Source organism: Haliaeetus leucocephalus, unplaced genomic scaffold (genome assembly GCF_000737465.1).
Source record: "Haliaeetus leucocephalus isolate CR32 unplaced genomic scaffold, Haliaeetus_leucocephalus-4.0 Scaffold858, whole genome shotgun sequence".
NCBI classification, from domain to species: domain Eukaryota; kingdom Metazoa; phylum Chordata; class Aves; order Accipitriformes; family Accipitridae; genus Haliaeetus; species Haliaeetus leucocephalus.
In genome coordinates this window covers 4,771,113-4,797,824 of record NW_010973294.1, presented here as the reverse complement: position 1 = coordinate 4,797,824, position 26,712 = coordinate 4,771,113, and positions in this window count along the sequence as shown.

Below are 26,712 nucleotides of genomic sequence, written 5' to 3'. Positions count from 1 at the left end.
GCGGCGCCGTGCCGGGAGCAGCTGGAGCACTTGCCGCAGGAGGAGCTGCTGGGCGAGGTGGACCGCACCGAGTTCGAGCAGTACCTGCGCTTCGCCTGCAAGCCCGAGCTGGGGCTGTCCTTCGCGGGCCACGACGCCGCCGGGCTGCCGGCGCCCGAGGGCGCGGGGCCCGTCTCCTCGGCCGTGTCGGACGCCAGCACCGCCGTCTACTACTGCGGCTACCCCGACGTGTGAGGAGGGACTCGCTCGGGGCCGCGCCGCGCCGCGGACTGGCAGGGAGGCGCCCGGCCCCGCTCCGCTCCTATTTATGTAATTTATTTGAACCTTCTCGGGAGGGTGTCGCAAACCCCGTCTGGGCGGAGATATGCTACTATCCTGCAGATTAAAAGCGTGGTTCAAACTGTTTTTCGACTGGTGTGCCGGCATTTTTACATCTTTTTTACGTCCGTGCCCAAAGTTACTGTTGGTCTTGCGACATCATCACGGTTACTTGTTTGCCCAGAACACGTTTTTATTAGCTGTTTTTAACTCTGCTTTATTTATCCTTTTTTTTGTACTTCAGGAAAATAAATGTATGTACAGCTCTTTCTGTCATTCTTTTTGGCCATATGGCCCTTTAGGGAGACTAATCTGAAGTTAAATCAGTCATGCCCTAAGGCGGAGTAAAGCGAATGCAGATACTGAGGGACACTCTCTTTAACCATTACAATGGCTCTAAAATGGTCTCCAGCACTAAAGATGTTTGCTCCCAGGTGTGGCTGTATTCCTGTTACACAGCTGAATGGCTACACCTGTGCTGACTCTTGGCGTACAGAACATGTGACTGTACTTAACTGTGTTTTTTGTAGGTTTTTTTCTGGTTTGTAAGTGCCAAGTGGAATTTGCAAGTGTTATTAATGCGTTGGGAAAAACCTCCTCCTCCCCAAAACTATAGTCTCTATAACAAAAGAAGCTGGGTAAGTTTGAGATATTACTTTTAAAGTGTGCCTGGAAGCTCATTGGGTTTGGATACTTGTAGAGGTGAGGGTGATTTTGCTTTACATAGTGATTTCTGTTTGAACCAAATGATTCACAAATGGTATTGGTACTGTATTTACAAATTCATTTACTTTCTGCCACCTACCTTCATGTAGGCTTATGCCATTTTGTGTCATGGGGTTCAGGCTTCTATTAGTAAGGAGAAGAAACAATGCAGCCCAAATACTCATCTCAGTTGCTCTCTATCAACTGCCAGTATCAATTAGCCATTAAACCAGGAGTTTTTTTCAGTGTGTTGAGCTGTACTGCTCTTGACATTTCTGCCAGTACAAGAGTACAACTACATCTCATTCTCATCATAACACTCAGGTGAGCAGAAAGCGAACAACATTTCTGATGTCTGTCTTCTGTTTGGAAGGCACTGGCTGGGGTCAATCTACAGTAACTGTAGTAGAGAATTGAAAAGATTTTAATTTACAAATGACAGGTCAAAGGTGATACCAATGACATAACATAAATATCTTTAGGTAAGTGTACTTTATCTTGCACTAGATTCTTAGACTACTGAGTTGTGGATGAAGAAATCCTGCAAAAATTCCATTTGTGTAATCCATGCTTGGTTTTATAAAAATTATATGATAAGGACCATTTTTTGAACACCTGTTATGTACACAGAGCCAGCTTCATTATCTTCAAGCAAATGATCTAGTAGAAACATAGTTGAGCAGATAATGTTTTATTTATTAATTCAGAAAGTGTAACTTTAGTTTGGAAGAAACCATGATTATGTCCACTGACTTCAGTGACATTTTTTTAACTGTATGTAAGTGTAATAGTGAAAAAGTTCACTTGAAATCATGGTTGCCTCAGACTGTTCTAACATCTTTTTTTTTTCCCTGAACTTTACAATGAGGAAAGTGTGAAGGCCAGTGTCAAGTTTCTAGTATTAGGGGGTTGGGTGCAAGGTGGGAAATAAGACTGCATATATGTCAGTGTTTTAAGAACAACATTGACATTTTAATGAGATATATTTGTCTGGAAAGAAACATTGAACATGTTACAATAGGCTAGTATAAGTTTAACAACAGTGAAAACTCTGTAGCTGAACAGGTTGGATTAGTCCAGTTGTGGCTCCTAGATGACCAGTCCTAGTGATGACCATTGTGGTAGTCCTACTCCTTCAGTTACAGACTGCTAAAACTGTAGGAGGTGCTCTTGCTCATGCCGTTGCACAAATGTCATTCTGAAAACCCCAAAAGGATAGCAAAGACAAACATTAAATACTTACTTTGAATAGATATTTAGGTATATTGAAATAATATGTATTTTGTTTGTATTGCTTTTTTTCTTATATTGATTCATTACAGATGTCCTAAGACTCATGTTTTCTATAATAGAGTAGTATTATAGCCACAGTACCTAGCTGAATTATGTTATAAAATAAAAAAAAAAATCCTGCAGTAAAATAAAAGCAGGGAAGGAAAGCAAGCTTAATTTAGGAAATCCCAAAGTAAGGTTAAACAAAGAACTTCCAGAATTAAGGTTACCAGTGCAGCTCTAATTAACCTTTAGTGAGTAATGTTATGATATAGGCATTAATTGTAAATCATATCCACATTTTCTATGGAACTCCAACCCAGTTAATCCGTACCTTACACAGAAATGATACATGAAGATTGAAACCCAAATGCTCTGTAATTATAGCACTTAACAGCACTTTTTCCTTCCCAAGTTGAATTCCTCTTGCCTGCAATTGCACTTATGAGAGATCAACACTTTTGTACATCATCCCAAACTGATTGCTTGGTGAAATGAGAACGGCTGCTGCAGTGCAATCAATCTCAAAGGAAATCTGTTATTACATAGGACTGTGACTGTAGTATTTAAAGGGTGCAGCTCTCCAAAATATTGTTAAATTGCCTTAACTGTGAGATGACTATTTTACTGCTTATTTGATTTCTCCTCTTGCTGGTCCCTTCTTCATTTGCTGTCTGCCTTCTAATACTGATTTCTTCCTAGAACTTTGTCCATCATCTGCATGAAATGAAGCAGCAACTGAGGAATGCCTGATCAAATAACAGCATTTATCCTTTCCTGCTATATGAGCCTGTATTTTGACCCGCCACAAGATGAAGACTGAGGAACGAACATTGTCAGTGGGTTTTTGAGATAATAGTGTAGGACAACAAGATGATGCTGGGGCCGTGGAATAATTGGTTTAATTCCCATTTCTGGAATGACAACTGTTACTTTGCCTCTGTCCTTTCTGTACCTTTCCTTTTGCTACAGTCTCCCTCTACTGTACTCTTTGCCTAGTTTATGTTCCTTTTGTTGCTCACATTAGCATTTTTCCTTTTCCATAACAGCCTAAACACTACTACCTAGTTTGACTATTCTCTTTCCATTCTCAAAATACTAGGCTTTTTCCCTTTGTTTGAAATCTACCCATATTCTGTCCGTTGATTGCTTGGCTTTTTTTTAAGCCTCTTTTTCTTTCCTGTTCATAGTTCCACACTCTCTTTATCCTTACCCCCTGCTCCTCAGTACCTGCTGATTCTGTTCCTGTCCCAACTGTGTGCCTGCTTTCCTACCTCATTGCAACCCCTTGTCTTTCTTCTTCTTTTCTCTCTTCTCCCACTGTTGGTGTCTGCTGTTAGCCCATGAGGTAGCTCCATCTTTGAGCTGTTTCTCCTGCCTTCCTGTTTCACATTTCATTGTCCAGTGCTCCTCATCATGCTTTTCAGAGTTCATAGTTTCTGTTTTAGTGTTTCAGCTGTAGAACTTGGGCAGCTTTTCACAGAGGACAATGGTAGTCACACCTCTGACCCTGAGGCAATGCTTATCCCAGGCTAAATATTAAGACTGTACGGCAAAAAGGTCCTAAGATTGATTTAATGTGGTTGAAAACATATTTTCTCTAGCCTTATTTTCAGAAATATCTGACCAGTTTTAGCTGAAAGTTCTGTACTCTGCTAGAGCCAGCTGCCTGGGATGAAAAATTTGTGGTCCAAATATGTTGCTAAAGCTATAGAAAACTCATTTCATGTTCTTGAAATGGAAAGTCTGAGATGACTTATGCTGCAGGCATCTGTACCAAGCTCAACATTATCTGAGTATAATATTCAGGCATTTGGGCCATTTACCAGAGGTGGGCACTAATTTAGGAAGAGGAACGTAATTTAACTGTATTGGTTCAAGCATAAGACAAATATTTTTCAAAAAATCCTACATAGGGATAGTCTAATTTGTCCTATATTCATAGGCTACACCGAGCACTTTCTCACTTATGTATAGTGTGGTTAATGGCTTTCCTTGGGTGCTCTGGGTACCAAGCTGGTTTGTGTGGCTGCCTGGCTCCTTGTTGGTTGGCTGGGGCTTGCCTGCGCAGCACCTGCTTTGACACTGATGTCAAAGTGTGGGCAGTGTGGACTGAAGTATGATTTCTCACCCTGATGCTTTGTTGGTTTCCCGGAGCTGCTGCATGAGGAGTCTATGGGCTGGTAAGTATTGTACATGTCAATCTCTGGTGATTCTGGCTGTCCCAATCAACTCAGGTTATCAGAGCACATTTCTGGAACTCTTAAAAGGGGCTGTTTTCTTCTGTCATGATAAATCAAGGGTCATCATACACCCAAGGCCACCAGCATGGTAACCTGGAAATCAGGGCGTGGGTGCTCTTAAATATTTTAATCATATATACAAAATAATTTTATTAGCTTTTGTTATTTATTTTATTTTATTCCTTAGAGCTGTTCTACAGAGGCCGCATTGCTTTGATTAGTTTCCATATTAATAGTGACAATGATATTGTTCCCTTTACAGATATTCTTAAAACTATTCATTTACTTATTGAAAATCTTATTCTTTCTTAAAGGAATAGGATTTTCAGACGAGGGGACTATATTAAGTGTTTTAGCAACCCATACATTTGTGGCTGTATGTGGAATGAATACTACATTAATGTAAACTGGTATATAGATTTTAAATTCTGGGTTACAGATTGCAGTATAAAGTGGAGAAACCTAAGATAGTTACTGGAGCAAAACCAGTTTAACTATGGCAGCATAGTGCTAAATAATGGCTAATTTATAATTCCTGCCAGGTAAATTATGAATAAGCACCTTGGCTTACCCCAGTGATTTAAAAACGTATTTAACTAAATGGCTACATGATTGTGTAGAGACAGGGGGTTTCTCACTGCGTGTCTTACTGTCCATGGAAGACCTTGCAACTGAAAAACAGGTAGTACATTGTAGCATACTCTCATTATTTCTTTTATCTTTTGTATTTTTTGAGAATAAATGTAGTTCTAAAGCATCTGTCTTGCTTATAATTTATATTCATGCTTTAATTAAATCTATCTCTACAATTTGAAAGTGCCACAGCTCTTAGAATGTTAATGACGTAAGTTTCAAACTTTTGAAAAAAAGAAAATGAAACACCCAAAGGTTATGGTATATGTCACCTGACACAGATAAAACTGAAACACTAATCATGTTCTCATGAGTCCTTTAGTAAAAAGAATCTCAAAATGAAAGCATCAGGAAAAATACAGAACATCTTAATGCATGTGTAGAAATGCCATTTGAGATATTAATAAATTTATAACACTGATTGTCCTGAAACTTGATGCAGTCTCCAGGAATTTCACATGAAACAAATTTTAAGTTTCTGTTTCCAGCTGTTTTCAGACTTTTCAGAACACTTGTTATAGGAATGTATTTCACCTATAGTGAAATAGTAATGAGCAAAGTAAAAATGTTTGAGGTGCTGAGGCTGTTTCATTATGGATATCTCCTCTATTATTAAATAGTTCATTTATATATCATAGCTATACTGTGATACGAAAGAATTCCATATACCTGACATTGAAAAATGCTGAAGTAAGGTTTTAGAAACAAAGTTCTTCATTAAAATAAAATTTTACCATGTAGTTGTTTGAAGTAGGATTCTAGCACCTTCTGCATTTTTAATAAGCAGCAGTTCAGAGAGAATAAATTTCCATCCTTTTCCTTATCAGAGAGAAAACTCATTTCATGGAGTATTCCATGGAGTTATCAGGGGAATATAGTTATTGTTCACATTGAGGGTGGCCGCTCCATTTACCCATAGAGAATATATTTAGGTACCAGTAAGTCTTGGGTTCTTTCCAAGGCATTGTGGAATTACTTTACAGTGTCTGATTTACTTTAAAGCTTCTTGTTATTGCCATTTAGAAACAAAATTTATCCTGCACACATCCTGTGTAAAACAAAAATTTGTCCCATGTTGAACAAAGATAAAGAATATTGGAATATGTTTTTGTGGCTAAAGGTTGTGTTCAAATTAACTGGAAAGGTAAACCAGTATTTGTGAATGCATGGACTTGGATTGATTGATACAATACAAATTCTGGTTTCAAATGCACAGATTAGTATTACTTACTCGAGAACAGCTAAGGTATAGTCAGGTTATGTAGCCTTGATTTTGTTTTATGCTTTGATTATTTTAATGAAAAGTTACTGTGAGCTAGACTGCATATATTTCCTTGATTACATGCATGTTTTTTTAAGATGTCAATATATGGTAATTTTGCTCCTGTAAAATCCACAGTGAAAACAGTGAGTGGTTTCCATGAGCAAAATTAAGCAGACTTGGTATCAGATGAATGCAGTGTTTCAATTTTTCATGCCTTTGAATTGGGTATGATGTCTGAAAGTGTAATATTACAAAAACACTCACTAGTATTGATGTGAGAACCTTGATTCACAATGGCCTGGGCTTGCTTTAAAAAGAATGGACTTAATTCACCATTGATTGGAATTACAGGTTAAACCTGTAGAGAGCTATTTAATGCATGGAAAACTTGCTAGAATTTGTCAAGATAAAAGTGCTATTGCTTCTATTCTCAGCCAGGATTTCCTATGTTATTTCACTACAAGTATTCTTGAAAGCAGAATGAGAAACCCACATGCAAAACTAAGGAAAAAAAGAGAAGATCTATTCTGCTCTTCCTGAATAGATCAGGGCAATGTCTTGGGGAATAACCCACTGTTTTATACTTAATGTATAGTCTGGAAATCCCCACAGGAGGTGTGAAAAATAACAAGGCTGTTATTTTGTTGTCATAAATTGAAGTGCCTGAAAAAGATCTACTCCTTCAGCCTTTTCTTATGTCCTCCAAGGAGTCTCAGAGAGACAGGTGGGTTTCATCCACATGAGAAGAGTCTGATTTCAAATTACAGCACCTAAAGCATTCCTTACTAACTTCCCAGCAAGTGTAGCATCTTCTATACTCTGTGTCATTAGTGTCAGGATAGCTACCTCAATCCAGATGGGTTCGTTGTACTGAGTGGGTCGGCATATTTATGTAAGTAAGCTTATGTAGTCACTTACAGTGTGTTCAGTATAATCTGTTCTGTAGGTCATTTACAGTCTGTTCTGGTTGGAAGATGTAGAGAAATAGGCTTTGTCTTTCAAAACTCATAAAAAATTTCATCCAGGTGAGTTTAATCTCAGGACAGACAATTTTCTAAACAGCCTGTCGTTCACTGAAACACTTTCTTTAGAAATTTGAGAGCTTTTACAAGATGGAAGGTAAAAGATCTAAACAAAAACTTGCATCAAGGAGGTCAAGCTCAGAACACCACTGCTAAAAGAGGAAAACACTCGGTTTGCAAATCCTGTGTCAGGGCTTTACCCTGAGTGACAAATCTAAGGTTGTAGTTCCACAAACATTTTTCATGGTGACAAAACCGATAATACTGATCCAAGTTAATTACTAGTTTTTGGGTTTAGTCCAGTTTTGCTCTGACAGTAGCGTTCATGGAACCGTAGCTGGAGCAACTTGTCTGCTTTGAGTTTCTGTCAGCACTGGGAGTTTTGTTTGTGGCTCATGGTAGACATGCAAGTGCCTAACACTTCAGGTGGCATCTGAGTGGTAGCTTTCAGCAGATCAGTATTGATGAAACTGTCAGAGAAGCAGCTAAGTGCTGGTGAGGGTTTGGGTCTATGCGGTACTTCCCTCTGGTTCTAATCTCAGTATAGCAAGACTGTAGCACCTTATAACTCTTTCTAGAGCGAAAATTACTGATTTGGCTTCATAGTTTTTTTCATCTTAAAAATGTAGAGCAGAGTTTGCAACTCGTGTTGTATGTTTTCATAACATGAAAGAAATCAAATGTGCACAATGGAGCCTGAATAACTGCTCTCCCTCAATAAGCTTCATGCTGAGAATGTAGTTAGGTTCATGTGAAGAGCCATGCTGCCTGCCTTCAGGGGAAGTCTCACCAGGAAACATGACAACTAGATGGCTGAGAAAGGATAAATAATAGTTGATAACAATTTGTAGTAGCATAATCTTAATTTCTATACTTTATGAAAAAAATTTGCAATGTGTTATATATAATGTATGATTAGAAGCAGAGAGCAAATCACTTGCTTGTATTTGTAGATAATTCTCTAGTTTTAGCAGAATTTGAAAAATCCAATGTGACAGACAACTGAAACTCTTTAGGGGTAAATTGAACATGAATATTCTTGCATTCCTAACAACCTTGATGCTTCTGCCAGTCAGGATGAGCTGTTTGGATTGACTCAGTATACGTAAAGTAATTCAGAATGACTACTTATTACTATCAAAATATATGTCCTGTTAATAGTTCAGTCAGTATGGGGTTACTGCTGTAGAGAAGCCGCCTACTGCAGTAACACAACATAGCATGTTCAGGCTTGTTCTGTTGCCTGACAACCTTGACATAATTGTGCTATTTCCTCTATTTGTGTAATAGTCCCTGGATACAACACGCATCCTTGGGCAAGAATTTTGATTTTACTGTTCCCAAACGTCCTTCATGTAATTTGCTGTGTGCACATGACCTGAGTATTGCAGAAATAACTGCACAAATCCTAAACTTTAGCAGGGCAGCTAGCTGCCCTTTGTAGTTCACAATCAGTTTGTTTATTGTACTTCAGTTTGGATTTACATAATACCATAGCTTTTCACTTTACACAACACTGTAATACTACTGCTAAGAATTTATTTTACATAGGAGAAGTATTGGCTGCTTTTAGTCTTCTTTGGTTATGATCTCCTGATGGCAAGTGTGGCTGGCAGTGCATCTAAGGTTAGAATTTTCCCTTAAGTGAAATATTAGAAATTCCCGGGATTCCTTCTGCAGTGTAACCTATACTGTTCCCCACCTCTGCAGCCTGGCAACTAAGCAGTCTCCTCTTCTTCCGGGAAAGGTTTGATTCCTTCACTGCTCTTGTCTCCTGCATTACTCGCTTTTCCATTCAATACCTTCAGAACATGTTGCCAGTTGCTCTTGGTAGTGACAAGCAACCTGCCTTTCATTTTGGTTTTCAACTATCATAACAAGATTATTGCTCATCTCTGTAACAGTGTTGCTGGCGTTAATGACACTCCTTTTTGGGTTTGAGTCTGAAACATGATGTTGATGATCTGTAGCACACTAAATACATTTTCATGAAGTTATTAGAGACCTTTTTAACTTACCAGATCTTTTTCTGTCAAGATGAACATTTTTGTATTTTACTGAGGTTGGTTAGAGATCTGAAAGAAAAGCCAACAGACTTCTCACAATGATCTCCTATCACATGTAAAATTGTATTCCTGTTTCATAGAGAGAAGCTTAACAAACTGTCTTTATAGGGAAATACGTATTGTGGTATGTACTAGTCTTTCCAGGTGCCTTTTCAGGCTTTTGGCCTAATCAAGAATGTTACAATATTCTATTCATTTTTATTCATGGTTTAGAGAATCTCTACCTCTGCTAGGGATAAAATAACTGAACATCTCAAAAAAGGAACAGAATTGTTAAACATTTTGTAGCTAGGTGACAGTAAGATTGCCTTTAACTTTGTCTTTGAATTTACTTCAACAATAAGGCCATAGCATATCCCTGAGTTTTGGAAAAGTTTGTAATTGTTCTTGTGTGCTACGTTCCCATCTGCAGTCTGAGAAATATTCTCTCAAGGTTTTGAATGTATTCTTAATGGATTTTGTGACCCAAATACCTTCCAAATAATGTTATACTTGCCTAACTTAAGGGTCTGACACCATTTGAGATGTCCTAGGGGTATTCAAGACAATAACACAAGACTGGCAGATATGACATAGGACCTGTTGAAGACCTGCATCCTTGTGGAGCAGACCTTGGTTGAGAGCAGGGTCTTGACTGGAGTATGTGATTGCTTATGAAGCATAAGTAGCTCCTTTTGGAGCTGAATTTATCATAGACCTGAGGTGTTCTTAAGTTGACACCTGGGAGTGAATCTCAGTGTCTAAGCTAGATAAAACCCCATTTCTGATGCTACCTCTTCAGCTGCCTCAAGCGTTACGTGAAATGACTCCAGTTTGTAGATTGCCTGGAAATACTCCAAGCTTCCCTTTGTGCCGAGTGATGAATAACACTCACAGTGTTGTGACGTCCCATATAAACAAACCATGTTAACTTGACTCTTCATACTTCCTAAATTAGAACTACAGTAATATCCAGGAATTACAGATATTTTCCAATATCTGTAACCTCCATGAGTTCTCATGATTTACTTTAAAGCAAGAGAAACTAACTGATTTCCAAAGTTTACCTCCGTTATCCTTGATAACAGGAAGGCAAACAGTGTCAATCTTAACTATGAGTGTCACAGCTTGGGAAGCTCATTTGCCAAACAAGTTTTCCCTCCTCTTAGAGCAACAGCAAGGAGACTATCCTCTGAAGCACTGCACTGTATTTATAGCGTCTTAAATACAAAGCACTGAGGAAGGGCAACTGCTGGAAAAAATAACAATAGTCAAGAACTGAGGGGAAAAATTATTCAACTGGGAAAGTAATTAGCTTTTGTCTGTATTAGGCCTTTAAATCAATAGTTTTATACTGCTAGGTGTGGTAAAATTTTCAAAAGTGATGGTTATGTAATCTCCAATTTTCTAAAAATGATGATGTTGGAACTGGTGGAAACTGATGGCAGAAAATCTAAAAATTGGAGGTAACTTAGAGTAATCATGACATTCTATTTCACAATCCTGAGGAAGATTCCCTGGGATGAAAAAGGACAAACACAGTATTTTTCTTAAGGAAAGGCTGAACTGGAGGGTTGCAAATAATTTGGCCTAACTTTGATAGCCAGAAAGATATTAAAACAAACAATTTACATTACATTACAAGTGTGAGAGGATAAAGAAACTAAAAGAAAGCAAACAGATTTTTTCAAGAACAAATTTTGTCAATTCAACATGATTTCCTATGTTAGCAGAGTAAGTAGTTGAGTGTTTTGGGGAGAAGCAGTAGATATAGCTTGATAATAGTAGAACTTTTGAGTTGGTATATGTTGCTTCCTCTCAAATTGAGGAGATGTGGTCCAGATTAAATCACAGTTAAGAATAGTTATCAGTGCCTTCACTTATAAATTGAAAAGTTGTTTTAGATGGAATCCTTATACAGGCCATTTGTTTATTTTGTACATTTAATAATAAGTCAGATGACTATAGATTATACTTAAAAAAAATTCTGGATTTTATCAATCTGGGAAGGGATGCAAGCATTATAAATGATAAAACTGGAAGTTCAAATTATACTGGTAATTTGGAGAAATAGCCTGAGATCAACAAGAAGAAATTCAATTAAAAAAAGCACAATTAATAAATGCGCAAATATAAAGAAAAGAGTAACTGACTCTATGAATGCTGCTAAAAAAGAGAAGGGGGAGAATCTTAAGGCAGCAGTAGCATGTGAACCAAGCCGCTTATCTAACAGAATACTATGGGTTATGAATGATTTAGTCAGAACAGTTTGAGCAGTTGCTGTTCCTTAGTGGGAGTTACTGCACCTCAGCTGAGACGCAATAACTGACTGCAGTTACATTCTTAGTCCCCTGCAGTGTAAAATAAAATACATTACCTTAATCTCTTTCTTTTCTCATCACATTCCTACTGACCCCAGTTAACAAAGCTGCTGTGAAAGAAGCAGAGGTCATCTTGGCAAGCAGGAAGAAGAACATGTGTGACACCCAAGAGTTAATTATTTCACTGTATGAAGTAGCTATGAGACCTCAGGTGAGTACTACATCCAAGTTTGCACACCATGCTTGAAGAAAGAGAGAGATAAACTAGGGGTGTGGGCAGAGGTTTGAAAACATGGTTTGTGAGTAAAGATTGAAGGCTCCATCTCTACTCATAGATGAAAAGTTGGTGATCAGCTGTTCTCCTTGGCCACAATGCAAAATTATTTATCTTAATTTATTTCCCCCCAACATAAAGTACCATTAAAAAGCACTTTACTAGTGTTTTGAATGCAAATGGAATTGTACTAGATGTAAGCAATTGCTTTCACAATATAAAATACGGTAAGTGTGAACAAACAGTATTTCAGAGATTGCCATAACATGCATTTTGATATTTTCCTTTATCAACAAAACAGCATGAAGTTCTGAAAATGTGTTAACAAGGTATGACAGTAGAGTTGCTCTCTCGTTTCTTGAGTTGGATCCCAGTAGTGAGGGAACGGTTAGCAACAGACTGTACAGGAAAAGAATGGAACTAGATGCAACACCTAAACACCATATGGAGTTCCTATCTGTTGGCTCCTTACAGGCTTTCCCCTCACCCAGCTGTATGGCAAATGACTCCACCACCTCCCTTTTCACTTACTCCTCTAAATTAGTCCCAGATACTCAGCCCCCTCAGACAGACATCTTCCACATTTCATCCATCAGTAATCTTCAGTAACCTCACACGCTCTTCCCCATCCTGAGAACATCTGTACAGGAGCAGGCACCTACCCTTGGCAGGGGCAGAGAATGTATTGGGTTGTTCATGAAATGATGCGTAATTTTATGAAAATTAGTTTATTAAATAGTTTGCACAGTATTTCTCAGGGAGCGCCACATGCTGCTGAATCACCATCATCTGGTCGTGCAACATGCGCTCCATATGTCTCCATTTTATAATAGTATTTTAATTTTTATTAAAATTTTCATATTAATATTTTCATTAATGTGAAGACACATTCAGGGCCACACCTTGTCCTTAGAGCATATCTAAACTCACCAATCTCTGTAACATGGTCAGAAAGCTAGTGTCATCTACTGCATGGATGTTTCTGCAGATTTAAAGCAAGGATCAGACTCTGAATTTACATTTGATCTTGTACAGCAAGTGAGAAATAGTCCCAATAACATTGGCTTGGATTTTATATTTTACTCATATAAGGTGACTAATTGTTTTAAGATTATCATCTGCATTGTGGTAGAGGACAACCAGTTGACAGCCCCGCACTAGATACTGTATAATCAAACACAATATAAAGGTCCCCCCACTACAGAAAGATTGCAATTCAGAGACCAGCCATAACAGGTGACTGGAATAAGCCTGTAGTTGAAAGTCAGGGAGAATAATAATTCACACCTAGTTAAGAGGACTTACGATATTTGGAAACATTTAGGGAGCAAAACTAAGTATCAGAAGAGCGCAGTTTTCTGCGTGCATTACAGTGGAAAGGAGTGTGTACGTATGTGTATAAAAATATAAAAAAGATCACCTTTCATATTTTTTTCCACTGCAACCTATCTGGAAAATTTATTGGGTTAATTATTTTCCATGATTTAGTGCCTACTAAATTAATTACTTGGTACCTCTGTTAGCTGTCAGTCTCTTGTAGGGAGTTCCTTAATGGCAAAATGCTAACTGTTGAGCAGAGAAGGGCATGTCCTTAGAATCATAGAATGGTTTAGGCTGGAAAAGACCTAAAAGATCATTGAGTCCAACCGTTAACCCAACACTGCCAAGTCCACCACTAAACCATAGAATCATAGAATCATTTAGGTTGGAAGAGACCTTCAAGATCATTGAGTCCAACCATCATCCATGCCCACTAAACCATGTTCTGGAGTACCTTATCTATGCACTTTTTGAGTACCTCCAGGGATGATGACTCAACCACTTCCCTGGGCAGCCTATTCCAATGTCTGACAACCCTCTCAGTCAAGAAATTTTTCCTAATATCCAATCTAAATCTTCCTTGCTGCAACTTGAGGCCATTTCCTCTCGTCCTCTCTCCAGCCACCTGACAGAAGAGACCAGCACCCACCTCACTACAACCTCCTTTCAGGTAGTTGTAGAGAGCGATAAGGTCTCCCCTGAGTCTCCTTTTCTCCAGGCTAAACAGCCCCAGTTCCCTCAGATGCTCCTCATAAGACTTGTGCTCTAGACCCTTCACCAACTTGGTTACCCCTCTCTGGACACGCTCCAGCACCTCAATGTCTTTCCCGTAGTGAGGGGCCCAAAACTGAACACAGCACTCGAGGTGCAGCCTCACCAGTGCCAAGTACAGGGGGACGATCACTTCCCTGCTCCTGTTGGCCACACTATTTCTTGTGGTTATAGGACCACTGCAGTAACAGTTCTTTATAAAGAAAAATAATTAGTCAATCGCAGGGGAAAATATGATGGTCCTAGAACTGTTTTCCACTGCTGAGAAAGCCTGCCCATTGTGGATGTTTTTCTTGACTCTACCCCCATGTGTCTGTGAATTTTTCTGTAGTCATGCCTAGTGAGTAGATTGAAAAACGGAGATGTCTTACGGTAAGTCATTAAATTTAGTGTATATTAGAGCCAGAGACACTGACCTTGTCTGATACTCTAGCCATAAATCATAATTATTGCTGTAGGTGAATGTTCAGGCAGCAGTCAGTGGAAATCAAATGGCCATGTAGTATTTTGTGACATGAGAAATGGAACATGGAAAAGCTGGACTTGAACTGTGCAAACTCTTCCCAGTTCCTCAAGGTAATTGTATTGCCATGAACGTGGCTAATCCTAAAAGCACACACACACCTGATAACCTACATGCACCTCAGACTAGGAAAGAGGATCTCCCTTAATTGGTGAGAAAATAGAAGAAAATGTTATTGGCTTGCCTCAAGATTTACTGGTTGTTTTCACAACTAAAAGCTTTGTAATTGTTGATTTTAACCTTTCAGATGGCCAGGTTATCATGTTATGTTCCTAGTTGCCAACCTTACTTAAATACATTGCAGTAGGGAGCAAATCTCTAAATCAAACATGACCGTTGATTCATATTAGAAAAACCAACAATATAATCAGGAATCTGACATAGCCAGTCATGATGGAATATTTAAGTCTGCAGGCAATCTAATTCAGGAGTGCATTTTCTTAAGAGTAATCCAAACATTTTAGATTGGGTTAATTTAGTTGTTTTCATCATAAATGCATTTGCAGAAAAAGTGATATCATGTAAAGTTTTACTTAATGCAGATTTCTTTAGTTGGAAACCTGACTTTATAATACCTGACTCCTCCTTTCATTTACAAAACAAAGCTATTTTCTGTTTGGTTTTTTTTTTTCTTGATTGTTTTATTTATTTAAAAACAGCATTAAGACATTTTCTGGAAATTACTTTTTCTTTTTTTCCATAATTCATGGATAACAGACTTCTTGATTCTTCCGACTAGAAAGATTCACTAAAAACTAACCTTCAAGTTAAACTTATTAATAAGAAACCTGAAAATAAATTTCTTACTAATTTCAAAATACTCTTAGCTGCATTTATGCCATATATATGTGGAAATTATTTTGTCTGATTTGTTTTTCTCAAAAACGAACACTTGGTTTCTTGAAAGTAAGGCATTAAATTGATACAAATAGGCTAACAACTGGTAGTCAGTTTTGAAAACTTTGGTCTGTGTTAACTGTTCTCGCATAGACCCACATACACATCATTTCAATACCTTATGTTTAAGAGCTTTATAATGCTTATGGGAGAGTAACACCGAATTTAACAAAATCAGTTTTGTATTGTTTGAAATACAGTAAATGCAAATGCTTGTCTGGTAGTATGCCTTAATTTTCTTTTATCTGTACAGCCAACTTTCTGTAATGTTTTTCATTTGGAGAGTGGCCACCTATGGTGGCTGTTTACCCCGATGTGTACGCCCATGGGTAGGCAGCTTCGGTCTGTAATCCAAACAGAAATTTTCATTTAAACAAACCCAAGTCTGCTGATCCTGTCTCAGCAGGTGTAAATTAAGAAACTTGTGGAGCTGATGATAGCTTAGGGGCTCACAAGCTCCAGAGCTAAAATACTTGGCAAGATTGTATTAGGGGACTATTCTAATTAACAGAGGACACGCTAATCCAAAATAAGGGCATAATTGCTGACAAATTATATCGAACTGGTTTAAAACCATGTTTCAAGATAACATATATAACATATAAAATAGGAGGTCCCCAATACAGTAAACAGAAAATCTAGAATCACTGCAGAACCTTTTAATTAGTAGAACTGTTACTTTCACCTTAAAGAAGAGATGAGGAAGTTTGTGCAGAAAATGAGTATAGGGCCACTGGGAGGAGGGACAGTCAAAAAGCCTATTAGTTCAGCATTTATGGATCAAGTATCATGGTTCTGAAGTTCATAAAGTTTGTTTTCCATCTCTGCAGACTTCCTATTCTTGTATTCAGAAACTTCCCAAGTTAAAAGCAGAAGTTAACTTAGTGTTGAAAAACTACTGACTAAGATACATTTTCAGAATGCTGCAGCATTTTTTAGATAGGTATATAAAATATTTCATTTGGTGTTATTAGCAGAAGTTCAAAATGAAAAGTTAAATAATGTAATCCTTCTACAAGTAAATGATACTCCTGTGAGAAACTGCTAACAGGTTGTATAGTGTAGAAGAATGCAGTAGAGAAAATATTTTTTGTTTGTTTGTTTCATTCTTGATATCTTTTCTCTGTACCTGCAGATTTTGACAGATTTTGGAACTGTGGGCTATAAACCATAAAATGCTGAAGTCAGTCTAGCAATGTTTACCTTACATGTCTGGGAAGACCGAGAATTGCCAGGAACAGAAAGCTAGGAATTTTCTCAAAGTGTACATACTATCTCATTTTTCTGTGCTTAGCCTGCAGCCTGTATCCTTTTTAATAAAGTAGTTTACGTATTGTAGGTAATAAATGGAAACACTGTAATGCAGATGAACAGTAATTTTGTCTAGTGGCAATTATTTTTACTGACACAGATACTTCCCACCCCATTTGCAGACATACATGTAAACACAGATATTTGTGTTTTCTTTCTATGCTTTGCAAGCCCCTTCCGCAAATACCAGATTGGTGTCTGCCTTTAACAGGATAACAGTCGAAAACAGTATTACTGTGTTCAAAATGGGAAACTTTTCAGTAAGTTAACTACTCTGGGTTGTACCTTTAGTAGTATTTCTTCCTTTAGGTTTGAATTTAGCACAGTTGTTAAGCAAGTTAAAGCCTGCTGCTTGTCTGTAAAGCACTGCCTTCAGGACGAATTTTTCTGTGAAGACTTGCTAACTGACGCCTTCAAAGTCAAATTGGGCACCCAAATAAAGACCTTCAGTATAATGGAAGGCCGATGTGAAAGAGAAGGAGCGAATGTGCTGTTGGACCATATTTGGGTGTTCCATACCGTTCTGATGGGTTCTGGGGAAACGCCAGGCTCCCGGTTGCACTGGTGTTTGAGGCCATGGGTGCAATAAATTTGCAAGTGTGGAGCTGAGTAGCTCACGCGTCATTACAAGTCCAGAGTAGGACTTGCTGCTGCTCCACATCTTTTTGTTAAAGTTGGGAGCAAGAGAAGGTTTCCACTGCTTAATTTGGATGATACCTACATTGCACATTGTGGGGCTCAGTAGAAATCCCGTTCCTGATTACTGCCTAAATGAACTAGCTCAGGGGGTTTGGTATGGTCTTGGCACAGTAGCTCCATGTAGACTAAAGTAACCCATTTCTCTCCGCTGCTGCTGCTCTCCACTCAAGATCGCTCCTACAGACTTAGGTCCCATATCTCCAAGCTGTCTTGTCTGCACAAGGACAAACTATGCTTTGTTTTCAGAATCACTCTGTCTTGTCAGGACATAAGGAGCATGGTACTACATACTGTCTGTCTCCCGGAGGCAGCTGATGTGCTATGGAAAGGGAGGAGTCAAAGCCCTTCCCTTTATGGCTGCTTTGGTGACAATGCTGCGATGCACTGCATTTACGTTGAGTCAGATGGCAACGTGCAAAACTAATAGTTAACAAGGTCTTAATGATTAAAAAGTGATACTTAATAGAATGATAATTTCATTCAATTACTTCGTCAATGATAATAGAATGAGAGGGGATTGGCATCACTTGCTGACTTTCTGTAAATACCTTTTTAAAAAGCATGTTGAAAACATAGAACCACAAGTGGGGCTTTGCAGGGCTGCGGAGAGGGGGGGGCAGGGGAAGCCTGAGCAAACCCGGATTCTTCATTTCCTGGCATAACTTCTTGGGAAAAGATCTGTGGGAAACGGGGAATTTGCTGTCCATCTTTATCTGGGGGGAAGAACTGTTCTGCAAGAAAATTCTTCTGATCAATGTTTGCCTATTCTGCTACAGGGCTGTTTTTTGTGGTGTTAATAAGACAAAGTAGAGTGAGAAAATACTCAGATTCCCTGCAATTTAATATAGCACAAAATGCCAAAAAAGTTTAGGTTTCAGGCTTCTGCTAGGCCACCTGTCTTGGTTTCCTAGCCTTCTGGCCTCTGTCTGCCCTGTAGATGACAGATTAGCTGTGAACATCCTCTATAAAAGGAAATAGTGTTCTATAAAATTCGCACCAGGGTTTCCAATTTAGTATCAGAGTCAGGACATCCTAAAATAAAATTTGTCTCAAAAATAGGTCGGGGGGGTGTCAGGGTTAAAAGCAAACAATCTACTGATGTCAGTTTATTCTGTGAGAAAATATGCATGGAAAAGGGGTTTAGTGTCTTGTTCAGGTGCAGTAGTTTTTTGCTGATGGGGAGTAAAGCAAAGCAAAACAATAATAGCATGTTCCGTGAATCGAGTGTGATAAAGAAGAGTTCCTATATAGCAAAACAGGAAGTTTAAAAAAGGCCAAACAATTGATCTTTGAGGACAGGAATGATATTTTAATTTTAACCTTTTTGTTTTGGCTTTAATTTAGAAGTTACAAAACGATGCAAATCATTGCCAGTAAATAGCATTTTAGTGCATTTAATGCACGCATGTTGATACATTAAGAGATATGAAAATATTTTAGATATTTAATTTTCTTTCTGCAAATGAAATTGAGTTTTAGCTACCTGAGGTGTGTAAATAAGAATGTTTATCTGCTTACACTACTTGTTGTCTTCCCAATATGTTTTTTTCTATGAGTCGTGCAGCAAAAGCTTTATCTAAACTTTCCCAATAATTTTATTCTAAGGACTTTTTTTTCCTTCCTTTGTTAAAATCTATCTTTTCGAAATATTATTTTCCAGACCTTCTTTATGATTGCGGATGGTTTGTTTTGGAAGGCTAAGCAAAAACAATCAACTGTCTGACATTGTTAGTAGACTTTGGTCAAAAATTGAACTGTACCTTGACAGACACCTTATCTAGGCATTTGCATCTTGAATCCATTTATTTTTACAAATAGTAGTACTGTTTGTTTATTTTAATAAAATAGGCCACTTTATGTAATTGATAATTAGATATAATGCAATCTGATACTGTTAATCTCATCGTAATTTTAAAACTGTGTCCTGTAGTGAACTTTATGCTAATACATACTTGAATACTATGTGACACAATGTATTAATGCTTTATATAAGTGCACCAGGTTTTTTTAATATTACTTCAATAGTCACAATAAGCTTACAGTCTAAGATATTTACTTTTCAATATTGGAAAAAAAATGGTTTTAACTAACAGGTAAGTACTGTCAGTATTAACATTTAAGTTCTATCTCTTCTGAATATTTGGCTTCAACTTCCAGCCATTGGGTCTTATTGTATCTTTGCTGCTAGCCTGAAAAATGTTGTAGTGCCAGTGTTTTCCATGTGGGTACTTAAAGAATATGATCAAATCATTGCTTCAGCTGTTCTCTGTTAAGCTGAAAAGATTGAGTCTTTGGAGTCCCGCACCATCAAACCTCTGAATCATTCCTGTACTCATCTTCGATGTCATTGCAGTTGATCAATGTTCTTTCTAACATATTAGCTTGACAACAGGTTATGCTCTTCTAAAAAAGATGCAGCACTGCCAAACAGAGATAATGGAACTTCTGTGCTCCTATTTTCTGCTCCTGCTTCATACTCCTCTTTTTAAATATCCCAGAATCACAGTAGACCCTTTGGGCACAGAATTCTCTAAAAATCCATGTTCATTTGATGACCTTTTCAGTGTTTCTGATTACCAGAGCAGAAGTCATTGTCTTTTTTCCTATGCATGACTTTACATTTGCTTATCTTAAAATGCATTGGGATTGCTTGTGTCCACTTTACCATGTGATCTTGATTGCTCTGTATCAGTGAACTCTACCCTTTCTGTTATTTGCCTTTTCCCTAGCCTTCACATCTTCTGTAATGACTTTGTTTTCTTCCAGAAGTGTTAAGGTGGAGGAGATAAGAACTGATCCTATGGAATCCCATTGGAAAACACAGTTTATGTCCAGATACTATGTGGCTATGTTAGTCCAGTGCTGAGCAGTATCCTGCTTATAAGCACGTGCCCCTGCTTTCGGATGGGAATTACCCAGCCAGCCTGGCCTTTGGCTGACCATTACAGAGTATGGGTGGAGCAGGTATGAAAGTGCCTTCATTTGATGATCTGAATATGTTGCACTGACACTATTTGTTATTATCAGCTGGACTTGTAATGCCATCAAAAAATCTATCAAACCAGTTGCCATGATCTAATGTAAACACACATAAATTAGCATGTCATTATCATTCTTAGCATTTTTATTGACTGAGTCCTGCTGCAGGCACTGTTTTATTTTATCCAGGATTTTTAAGAGGTTGGCAGGCCCTATAGTACTGAAATCATCCCAATTATATTTGTTAATATTGACACAGACTGGCTTTCTTTCAGTGTCCTCAATCTTTTGTGGCATTCTGTGATCTGAAAATCGTGAAGCATTCTTCAGAGTTCCTCTGCCACTTGTTTTTCTAACTCACTGTCCCAACCTGTTGATCAAAAAATATCCAACTTTAGTAAGCTTTTTATAGAAGCCTTCTTTGTTACCACTGAAATAAAATAGAATTTCATCAACCTTATGATATGACTGCATGTGATTATCCATGCATAAAACAGGTTAGTGAACTATTCATTGTGCATTTCTGCTGGGTCCACATTATCACTGAGGATTTTTAGTAATACCATTACATTGCCTTTATTCTTAGTTTACTTAAAAATCATTCCCAATCTTTTCTCATCACATTTTTTTTATTGCAGGTTTTTGTGATTGTCATTAGGTTTTTTCTATGTAATTTTATTTACCTCTAAAATTATTTGTCTCTCAGATTGTGGCTTCTTAAGCAACTGGCTCATTTCCAAATTATTGCACTTAAAAAAAATATTTTCTTGCAACTAGTTTCGCTAAACTATGTTTAGCTTTGTGAAACTGACCCTTTAAAGTAGCCGATACACATATGCATCTCTATATGCATGTGAATGCACGTGTGTGTGTATATATATATGCAGATGACTGTTTTGTGGTGCCTTTGGCAACACAAAATATGAGGTCTCCGACCAGCTTCATCTGCGCCTTTTGTTTGGTCTTTAATTTCTGAATGTAAATTTCATCATACTGAGCCCTGTTTATATTTGTTATCACTAAGGGCAGTGTAATGGGTATAGTTTTTCTATGCCCAAAATCCTGAAACTTTTGTTATCAAGATCTAGAAACTATAAAGCCCCTATTGTGGCTCGGCTCTCATTATTGGTAGTGCCTGCTAATCCCATTTAAGATTTCTGAACACTCCCACAAGATTTTGTAACCCGTCTTTTCCTAACTTTAGTCGCAATTTCACAACCTTCCGCCCTCTTGATGATGTGTAGGTTTTCGAGCGGAGTGGGTAACACCAAAGGAGACGGGCAGCCTCTCCGTTTGCATCTTTGATTCGCTCAAGGCTTAGGCGATACCTCAGGGAAGAACGCTGCCGGGAGTCTCAAAGGAAGCTCCGTAATAAAAAACCTAGTTGAGCTCTGAAAGAGCTAAGTGAACTTGGTGAAGATCACGTTGACGGTGCTCCTGTTTCTCTGAAGCCGTAGGTAACACCCCGTGGTGCTGTACAGAGCTGCGCGCTGCTGAGAGGCTTTTCCTCGTCTCCTTGAGACGCAGGTTCAGCAACCCGCCGTCTGGCCGCCCGCCGCCCCCCAGCGCCCGCGGCACGGCTCAGCTCCCCGGGAGCGGCGGGCGGCCAGTGCGCCCCGAGCGCGGCCCACCCGGCAGGGAAAAGCCCCGGTGCTCGCGTAGCCTGGCATCCAGTCCGAATCTGCTCGAGGACATGGGGCTCTGGCAATTGCTCAGCTGGTTTGGGATCACAGAACACCTGGCGTTCTGCTTTAGCCGACCACCTGAGCTAGACAAAGGAGAGGGAGGGCAATCTCTCCACTCGCTTTGTTAGGGCAGTTACCAGTCCAGAACAGCCCCCAAGGCAGAAGACCTGTAGTATTTCCGTTGCAAGTAATGCAGGTCCTCTGTAAAAGCACAGATAAAGAGACCTTGTAGGAACAGTTTATTAGAAGAGGCATGCTAGGAAAGTGGAACAGGTCCTCCTCGGCAACAAATGCTTGACCTCTTTGTATCCTTTTAATCAGATGGCTGCATTTTTACCTTTATTTATTTACTTAATACACTTCGACAAGAACAAGGGAACCTTGATGTTGCCTTTTTTTTTTTCTTTTTTTTTCTTTTGGTCATTGTGTAGCTCACAGATATTTGTTGCATCTGTTTCCTGTTAAGGAAGCTTAGTGCTGCCTTTTGTCCAGCAGGTGGAAGACTTGCTGCAGTATGTATAGCTCAGCAGCCAGTCTATATATAGGCATTTTTAAAAGAATCTGGGGGTTTTAAGCCATCGTGGCAAGCAGATGCTATTAAATAGGCAGTTTTTAATTAATATGTTGTTTGCAATGACTTTGTTAGTCAAGGAAATATAACGGTAGAGTAAAAAGAAAGGCAATCTCTGCACTAAAAATATTAAAACCTGAATTCAGTAACTGAACCTGGGAGATGCCACTAGGGTAAATCCCAGCACTATAAATAGCTGTGCGAAGCCTGCTGGGTTTTGTTCTATATTCGTATTATCATCACAGCTGTAGAAAGTAGCTCCCCTTGAGTTCAAGGAATACACTTCCCCCGAGCACCGCATTTGGGAGATTTAGAAAGACTTTCTTAAAGTTCAGTGGGACAGTAGTATTAGCATTAACATTTATGTTTTTTGATCAGGGAAAATATATTTGAAAACATTGGCGATATCTGTCCAGGGCAAGTAGAGAAGGCTGTAGGACTTACTGTGACTTACATGCAACTCAGCAGACAAGGTACTGCTTCTGAGCCTGTGACTGTTACCCAACCTGTTAATGACGTGTTGCTCATCTTAGAAATGCTCTAGAATGTGTCTAGAGATGTCTGATATGGGCAGAAAGAGATGTTAATAGTTGCTTTTAATAAATCATTGATCTGTGTGAAAAAATTTATTTGTATGAAGTGGCTAAGAGTTACTTTAAATAATCTGTAGTATATATTGTACATATTAAAGTGAAGGAATGTGCGAAGAGGTGAAATAAGACCTGAAGTGGTTTTTTTTGGCTATGCACCTGTTAAACATCTTTATGTGATTGGTATGAACTAAAGGAAAAGATTGTAAAGAGATGGGTTATGGTTATAGTGATGTTAAAACTCTGTTTTAGGTATACAGCTACTTTGACAAATTAAGCCTCAGCAGTTATACAAACAGGTTAGTCTTCGCCCTAAGTAACCAGTGAAAAAATGAAATTTAGTACATTTCTGTACTAAGGGAAAGAAACATTTGTCAGTATTATTGTCCTGTGTCTTCAAAGAGCATGAACAGGTTGATTAATGTGATCCTGGGACAGCCACAGAGTCTTCTTTTCAACCTTCACACCACCACTGTAGGACTTAAGAGTTCTTTGTCCTCCTGCCTCCATCAGTCTGCTATGTCTAAACACAGTTGATTTTTTTTTTAAATCCCACAACCCTAAATACCAGCTCACTTCATGCCTCTGCCTGTTGTAAAGCAGAACTTCCTTGATATCTTTCACTTGCTATTAGAGTGGTCAAACATCAGGCTTGATCATCTCAGGGAAGCCCTTGGTGTTGTGCAGAGTACTGGAATGAGAACCAAGAAATAGTGATGTTAATGGACTTGATAATGTATGTATACTGTGGAGTACCAGGAATATGCTAAAAATTGTGATCTTTGGTTTCAGAGCTCAATGTCTTTCAGTATTTCAATGGCTCGGTGACTTAAAACTAATAATTAGAGAGCGCAACATCTTTTTCATATGACAGTTAGGGTACAATTATTTGGGAGATGAGGATCATTGGGCTGATTTCAAGTGGACTAACAAATACTGCAGAAGAACGGGATTTGGGGTAACAATGACATGGTAAGTCTTTTGAAAGGCCCTTTTTGAGAAAGGGGGAGACAAAGATGATATATTTCCATTAGACTGATGAGCTTGGCTGAAATTGTAGGAGTAGGTCTGGCAAAAGGTAGAGTGTGACATTCTGTCATGACTCAAGCAAATATACTTGTTTGCCAAGCCTGACTGTCTTTATCAAAGGTCTGCAGACATTACTCCTCAGGAAATTCAGAAGTAAGATTAATGAGTTTCCCTACTGAATGTCGTGGCTGCAAGCTAGATGTTTTTTCAGCTTGCTCTAGTTGTACAGAAGTCTGATCTAACTTTTCAGTGGTTGTATGCCTAAAACTATTATCACTGTTATGCTACCTTTTGCTTGCCAAAAGATTCAGATTTTGGTCATTGGATTTTGCTGTTCTGGGGTAGCAAAAATGGTGAAACTCTATGGGTAATAGGAAAAGAAGAGTGTTAAGAGTAGACTACTAAAAAGACGCTCCTAGCACTTACTACAATTCATGATGTAAATGTTGGGTCTGTGGTAAATACATAATGTTCTTCAGGTGAATTACTGCTTATTTTTAAACATAGTGTCTGTTTGACTTGAAAAGCTTGCTCTTTCTTAGTTGCTGTTTGCAATGTGGCGATATACTATGGCTCATCAAGCTCTTGTGCTTGGGCAGGCCCACTGCTAACAGGGTCTCATAGCTGTGAGACTGAGTGCACAGGAAAGCTAAATGGCTCACATAGGACTGAGTAGTGCCTCTGCTGGTTTTGTTGCAAAGAGAGAGAATTTAAAAGGCCTAATGGAAGGTATTAATGGAAGACACTTTCTGCTTGCTACATCTGATGGAAGCTATTCAAATGTGATTTAGGTGATTTATAACATGTTTGTGTACAGACAGAAGTGTGCAACCATTGTGGATAACTGTACTGAAGTGATACATATGCTTTTCTTCTTTTAATAGCAAAATAACGGGAAACTCTTAGCTATTTCATTTAACTTCATCACAGCTGAACTGTTCTGTGAGGTGGAAAACACTGTACAGGCAAAACCCAAAGCCTTTGCGGTACTTGCTTGTGGAAGTTTTGTAGACTAATCTATAGCTGTGGAAGATGATCTTGTTTCAGAGAAAAGGTTTCTCTTCAGTGTCAGTGAGCTAGGATCCCAGGTCTGCCCTTTCTTAGATGAGCAAGCCTAGTCTTGTGCCAGACTCATGAAAATCACTTAGTAGGATTCTGGAGTGGAAACATTTTTTTTTCCTTTTCTTGCCTTGGCATAAAGCTCTAAGGATGTGTGATTGATACCTGTGATACAGATTTCAGCTAAAGAGGAAGAAGAAAGCATTCAGATCAGCATTTTTGTCCAACTACATATTTTCTGTGAAGCAAGGAAGTGATATATGAAGGAGAAGAACTTATTCTGACAACAGGGAGGTCCCCCCTTAAAACAGTGGTAGTATAGTACCTATACTTATTCCTCTTATTCCTCTGACAATTAAGTCAGATGCTTTCTCTGTGCCTGCTCTATGGTCTGGCCATTGGTGGGATTAAAGGGTGGCGTCAACAGAGCTGTAAGGAATTTTAAGCACTAGGTTCCACAGTGGCACCGAGTCAAGTACCCTGATGGAGCTTACTGTCTTCCAGACTATTTGACTTGTTTTAAAAATTGAAGTGGGAGGATAAAAAAGCCCTAGTTTAGGGAGCAGGAGGGTGTTTGGAAGTAGGTTTGACTGAATTCCGTGTCCTGCCTCTTCTCTTAGCTGTTCTTCAATTACTCCAGTATACTCTGCTGCTTATATCATCAATATGTCACCAATGAAAAGAAAGAAAAGGAACATTTGGGATTCATTGTTTCAATATGTGTTGCTCATGCTAGTTTTGCCACTGGACATGTACCTGCAACTGCAGGTTTCATATGGCATCTTATTGATCCCACTACTTACTCAAAAAAAGGTGATATGTAGGATCTTTATTACTCAGAGCATAGAAACTCAGCATATTATAGGCGTGGTGCTAATGCTAATTTTAAAGTCTTTATAAATCTGCACATAACTTTTTAGTGACAAACGAGAGACATTCTAAAGCCATATAAAACATGTCTGGTTTTATGCAACTTGAAATCATGAATCTAAATATTTTTGATTTGGGTGTAATCCTCTTATAGAAGCAGATTTCTTTCACAGTTCTAGAAGTCTGTGCCGTATGCGCCTGTCTTAATTTTTCTCTTCTTTATACTTTCATTGTGGTGTAGCAGAACCTTCAGAGCATAATTAACACATTTATTTTCGGTAGCGTACTTTTACAGGACTGTAGAAACAGTC